The 6807-nt window shown below is 36.9% G+C and overlaps 1 non-coding gene across 1 annotated transcript; it reads left to right on the plus strand.

Annotated features, from left to right (window-relative positions):
* The first annotated feature begins 704 nt into the window (after positions 1–704).
* On the plus strand, positions 705–811 carry LOC129400375 (U6 spliceosomal RNA). Its single transcript, XR_008627618.1, has one exon. It is a non-coding gene; the product is annotated as a U6 spliceosomal RNA (small nuclear RNA).
* The last annotated feature ends 5996 nt before the right edge of the window (positions 812–6807 follow it).

A 6807-nucleotide genomic window follows, 5' to 3' on the forward strand; every position in this document is an offset into this window, starting at 1 on the left:
TACATAGTTTCTTCAAAGTAGCCTTATTAAAATATCCTATCTCACTGAAATCAGGATTATCTGCTAGAGAAAGTAGCATCCAGATTGACAAAGATGCAGGCACAAGTCATCAGATACCTTCGGGTCAAAAAACCCTTGAAAATACAGATACAATATATTATCTGAGAAAATCTGAGACTGAGGAAATTGTCAGAAATATTCCTTTATTGAGTTCAATGGAAATGGAATAAGCTATTTTTATAAGTAAGTTATTTATTTTTGTTTTCTTATATTAAATAAAACAAAAGAAAATCACAGAAATATTCTCAGTGGGAACAGACCATAGCAAAGTATTCCTGTCCCATTAAATATTTCCAATTGGCCATTTAGAGTTAAACTTATGATCTTGCACACAGAATAACTTATCCTCATTTCTGGTCTCCTTCAGCATATTACTTCCTCAGAGGTGCAAACAACTCTTCAAGGGCAAAATAATGAGAATATCCAAGGTGATTATTGTACTGGCGGCTTCTGACATTTTAGAAAAAAAGCTTTAAAATTCATGCTTTTTTCTGGGTCTGATGAATGTAAACAGCTAGAAAAGTTAGAAGAAATCGTTCAGGTACATTTTTTTCTGACAGGATCCTTGTTATCAAAAGTACTACAAATAATAATATTCAATTATTTTCCAATAGAGGATTTAGAACATTAAAAATGAAGGAACAGTGCTCGCTTCGGCAGCACATATACTAAAATTGGAACGATACAGAGAAGATTAGCATGGCCCCTGCGCAAGGATGACACGCAAATTCGTGAAGCGTTCCATATTTTTCTTTATACAGAAATCCAAAACCGCGCGGACGCGGCAGCGTCCGCGCGACTTAACATTTATAATTGTCATCAATGTGAAAGGGTTCCATTTGAACAGGTCAGACTTGGGGGGGAAACTCCAAATAATAACAGTAAGTTTTTGTTGAAATATTGAAGGTTCTTAATGTAACAGCCACCTCTGGACTATGAGCTAAGCAAAAGCCCCACGCTTGCCAACGTGGCGTGGAGTACACCATACTATGAGGCACAGGAAGGGGGATGAGGGGGAAAAATTAAAAAAAAAAATGGAAAAGGAAAAAGAGAAAAAAAAGAGAGAGAGAGAGTTATGTCAACTATAGTGAGTTTTGTGTTGAATTATGGAATGTAATCAAGGTAAAGAAAAAATGAAGTGAAATTCATTAGTTATACAGTAGGGGGTAGGGGGTGGGGGCGGGGGGTAAACTGGGGTTTCTGGTGGTGGAATTTGGGCACTGGTGAAGGGATGGGTGTTTGAATATTGTATAACTGACATATAAACCTGAGAACTTTGTAACTTTCCACATGGTGATTTAATAAAAATTAAAAAAAAAAAAATGAAGGAACATTAGGGTATATAATAGAAGCAAATACAAAAGCTCACCTTTGGGATTTACTTTTTCATATTATACAGTTGAAAAATTATGAGAACATCTGATGTAGTGCTCAATGCATATTGAGGAAAGTTTTAAGACAATTATACTTAAGTACTATGAGGACTGAAGGACCTGGTTGGATTAGTTTTCTACAGTTGAATGTCTACCCCAATAGGATGTTTTTTTTAAATTTATTTTTTATTATTTTTTTATTGAATCGCCATGTGGAAAGTTATGAAGTTTTCAGGTTTAAGTCTCAGTTATACAATGCTCAAACACCCATCCCTTCACCAGTGCACATATTCCACCACCAAGAATCTGTTTTAAGTTAAATATGTATCTATCTCAATACCTACAACAACCCTTAAGAAAACTACATGAATATCTGCAAGCTAGTACTTTTTGTAGATGCAATTATAAACTTTTTAAACTGCTCATATTGACTAAGTAGCACTACCACAAAAAGGAACATCTTTTTTTTGTGGGGGGGATCAACCTGTAATGTTCAGCGTTACTCCTGGCCCTACACTACCACTTCTGGTGGGCATGGCAGACCATATGGGATACTGGGAATTGAACCTGAGACAGCCGCGTGCAAGGCTAGCATCTTACCTGCTGTACTAACTCTCTGACCTCAAAATTTGAACATTTCTTTGTTTTATAATTTTTATTAGTGAATCACCGTGAGGTACAGCTTCAGACTTGCAATCTTTTGTGCTTGCATTTTGGTCATACAATGACCAAGTACCCATCTCTCCACCAGTGCCCATTTTCTACCACCAATGATCCCAGCATCCCTCCCACCACCCCCACCCTGTCCCCTCCACCCTACCCCGCCTCTGTGGCAGGGCATTCCCTTTTGCTCTCTCTCTCCTTTTGGATGTTGTGGTTTGCAATAGAGGTATTAAGTGGCCATCATATTCGCTCTATAGTCTACTTTCAGCCCACATCTCCCATCCTGAGTGGGCCCTCCTAGAACCCTTTACTTGGTGGTCCCTTCTGTATCTGAGCTGTCTTTTCCCCCAGCATATGAGGCCAGCTTCTAAGCTGTGGAATAATCCTTCTGGTACTAATCTCTACTATTCTTGGGGGTTAGTCTCCCATTCTGTTCATTTAATTCCACAAATGAGTGCAATATTTCTATGTCTGTCCCTCTCTTTCTGACTCATTTCACTTAACATTATACTTCCCATGTTGATCCACCTGTATGCAAAATTCATGACTTCATCTTTTCTATCAGCTGCATAGTATTCCATTGTGTAGATGTACCAAAGTTTCTTTAACCAATCATCTATTCTTGGGCACTCAAGTTTTTTTCCAGATTCTGGCTATTGTAAATAGTGTTGCAGTGAACATATAAGTGCAGATGTCATTCCTACTATACCTTTCTGCATCTTTGGGATATATTATCAAAAGCGTTATTGCTAGGTCAAATTTCTAATTTTTTGAGAAGCATCCATACTGTTTTCCAAAAGGCTGAGCCAGTCGGCATTCCCACCAGCAGTGTAGGAGTCCCTTTCTCCCGACATCCTCTCCAACACCAGTTGCTTTTGTTCTTTTGAATATGGGCAGTCTCTGTGGTGTGAGATGATATCTCACTGTTGTATTGATCTGCATCTCCCTGATGATTAGTGATGAAGAACATTTTTTCATGTGACTTTTGGCCACTTGTATTTCTTCTTTGAGAGTTTCTGTTCATTTCTTTGCCCCCAAAATGGAATATTTCTAACAGCACATAATGTGATGTCAGAGTTTCTAAGTTTAAAAACTAAGAAAATCATAAATCTAGATGTTTCATCATAGATATGAAAATTAAAATAAGATCCATATTTTACTTATGGAAAGATACTGAGATTCAAAGACTGCAAGTGAGGATAAAGAAGTAATTATTTCAACACAACTATATTTTTACCTGATTCTCCCTATTTTATAGAAAAAGCTAAATTCTAAACCAGAATCTGTTTCTAGTCCCTATTCTATTTCCTTGAGGAAATAGTACTAGAACTTAATTTCTTCATCTATTTTTCCCTATTAATATTTATACATTGAGAAAACATATCTGTTTAATACGTATGTCTGCAACACCTAGGAAGGGTCTAGATCACAGTAAGCACTCAAAAATGTAGAACAGATGATGATACAAACTTTGAATCATCAGCTACATAAATCCCTCTCCAATGTTAAAGTTTACTTTACCTTAAACCATATTAAAATATTCACTTTCATGTAAGATAAATGTAATAAAAAGAAGAAATCTGTGGTTCAAAATTATAAATCATTTTTAAAAATATGTCATGTTTTATGAATTTTCCTTTTATTACTGTTCATGAAACAATGCCATATATGAAAAATGTTATTCTGTCATTTGTTCAGAGCCACTTAAAATATATTTTGTGCTGATGGAAAAAAAAGCAGTAAAAGGTGAAAATAAGAAAGGTCAAGATCCATGAAATTTATTTGGTCTGATTGGAAGAAAACTATGTATAATGAGTCACCTGTTTCATATCCCTATTCAAGTCAAATTATAATATATTTCAGAGTACCTGCATTTAAAAATCTTGTGTTGCAACTGCTTTTGAACACATGAAAAACAACATTATGTAAACATATTTGCTCTCTGAGAGAGACTCTGCAGTTATCTAGAATTACCAAGCTCCAAAATGAAAGACGAATTTGCATATTTGGACGGAAGTCTACCCATCAATGCTTAGCAGGCCAGGGCCTCTCCCAGGAAAATTTGGCCCAGTCTAAGCAAATATGTGAGCCTGATACTTGTGTGCTGAGCTGGTAATGCACTGATACTATGATGTTTAGGGTCAGTGGTGCTGAGGGCCACCAGAATTGCACATTATGAAGCTTGGGGTCATTTAAATTTAAGTTATTCTTTCTTTCTTTTGCAGTTCTGAGGAATGAATCCAGTTTTCCTGTACGCAAGGCATGCTTTTTGCCCCATTGAGTTACATAATCCTTTAAGTTTATTATTGATAAATGGGGCTTGCTTACACTCCTGTAATTTTTCTGGTGGTATTTCTGTCCTTTTGTTCCATTTTCTTTCTGCTTCTTTTGTTTTGGGTTTTGGGGGAGGGTCACACTGGCTGTGCTCAAAGCTAATCCTGGCTCTGTGCTCAGGGATCATTCTCAGCAGGACTCAGGTGATCAGGGTGCAGGGTACAGAACTCAGGTCGACTGCATGCAAGGCAATCATCCTACCCTCTGTACTATCTCTCCAGCCCTGATTCAGAGTTTTGTTTTATAGTTATCAAGAAAAGTGTATCATATTTACTAATATCTAAAAGTGTCTTCTTTATGTGCTTACATAGGCTCATCAGCATTTGGCCATGCATAGCATATCCTTTTATCCTTTTCTTCCTTTTCTTTTTGATTGTATTGTCTCAGATCACTGTTGTTTATGGTCATATTGTTATGTTGTTATTTATCTCTGTCAAGATTTTGCAGTGTTCAGATTTTTGCTTTTTATGTAGAAGAACTTCCTTCACTATTTCTTTTAGAGCAGGCCTGTTCCTGGTAAATTACTTATTTTGTCCTCCCTGAAATATTTTTTTGTTTCTCAACAGTTTTATAGAGTACACTTGGATGACTCTTTTTGTTTTTGTAATGTGAATATATAATTTCCTTCTGTTTCTAACCTAGGTTTTTATTGCCAAGTTTGTTGAGAGAAAAAAATTAAGTTACCATTTTATGTTTTTTCTTATCCCAAACATTTATCAATGATTTTCATTGTTATATATCTTTAATAATTTAATGTAGGAAATTTATGGATTAAAAATTCAGGAGGACTCCAACATTCATGACCATCATTCATGCTCAGCTTCTTGACCATCTTTCCTTAGAGTTGAAAAGTTCCCAGCTAGTGTTTCTCTACTCTCACTCTTCTCTTTCTATACCTTTTGCAACTCCCATAACTGATCTTTACCTTTTGCATTGGAGTTTTATATTTCTTATAATTTTTCTTCATTTTTCCTAAATCTTGTTTCTCACCTCTTACATTTGAATCATCGTTCTATGATATTGGGTCTGCTTAATATAATTTCCATGTTTTATTTAATCACATTTATGTTATTTCCATATTTAGCATGTCTAATTGAAATTGTTTAGTATCTTCAATCTCTTTGGCGAAACACTCATTTATTATGCTCATACAGTTCTTTTGATATTTTATATTTGCTTGCTGTGTTTAACTGTGATTCTCTAATATTGTTAAATTTTTTATGACAGCTTTTCTCCATTCTTTGTTACAGCCTCCAATTCTATGTCCTTAAGTTTTCCCTCCTGAAACTTGCTATTTATTTTTGAGGAATTGAAACTTATGTTTAGTAAGGGTTGTCTGCAGAATTTTTCTGTTTAATCATCTGGGTTGTCTTCATTTTTTTTCCTATAGGCGGCGCTGTGGCCTTGGTGATGGGATTCTTTGATTCTATGCCTGTGATGGGGAGGCGAAGAGTAATAATTCAAGAAATCAAAAACCCCAATTGATAGGTCAGTTGGAGAGGCAGGTAAATAGCCAAGCAAGAAGCGGGAGGAGGGGCGGAGAGGGAGGAAGAGAGAGGAGGGAGGGAGTGCTCCAGCTTTCCCATTGATCTCTCTTGCCTCTTCAGTCACTTGATGGAATGAGAGGGTGCTCTGCCACCCTAATGGCCACTAACATAAAACACAGAACTCAAATTTGTTCATTTTTATCCTGCCAGAAGATTGGTATTTTACATTTGGTTGATGGGTGGACTATAATTTCTACAGATTGACCCTCCCTCTGCCATGTCAGAAAGTCCTGTGATAATGGCAACCTGATGTGCTCTGTGCTGCTTGGGAACCTCTTTAAGGTTTGGTCCTACACCTCAAATTCCATTCATGACAGAGATCAGACAACTTTAGATACATGCATGCATTTATCTATCTGTCAGACAAGCCAGAAAATGAGTGAGTGAGTCTTTATCTGTTCATTTCTTTTCCTTTTGAGGGTGATTTTGGGGTCACGCAGGCAATGCTCAGGGGTTACTCCTGGTTCTGCACTTAGGAATTACTCTTGTCGATGCTTGGGGGACCACATGGGATGATGGGAATCGAACCCTCTTCGGCCCTACCTGCTATAGGATAGTTCCGGTAACCATATAGTTGATTTCTAACTATGCTTTAGTAGGTATCTTTTTCTACCCTTAGTGTGTCTTCTCACTGGACTTCTTCTCAGAAATGTTTTATTTATTTGTTTATTTTAATTAAAAATTTTATTAGTGTGAGGTACAGTTACAGACTTACAAACTTTCGTGCATGCGTTTCAGTCATACAATGATGGAGTGCCCATCCCTCCACCAGTGCCCATTTCCACCACCAATGGTCCCAGCATCCCTCCCACCACCCCTACCTCCTTCTC

This window comes from Sorex araneus, chromosome X, assembly GCF_027595985.1.
Source record: "Sorex araneus isolate mSorAra2 chromosome X, mSorAra2.pri, whole genome shotgun sequence".
Taxonomy (NCBI): Eukaryota; Metazoa; Chordata; class Mammalia; order Eulipotyphla; family Soricidae; genus Sorex; species Sorex araneus.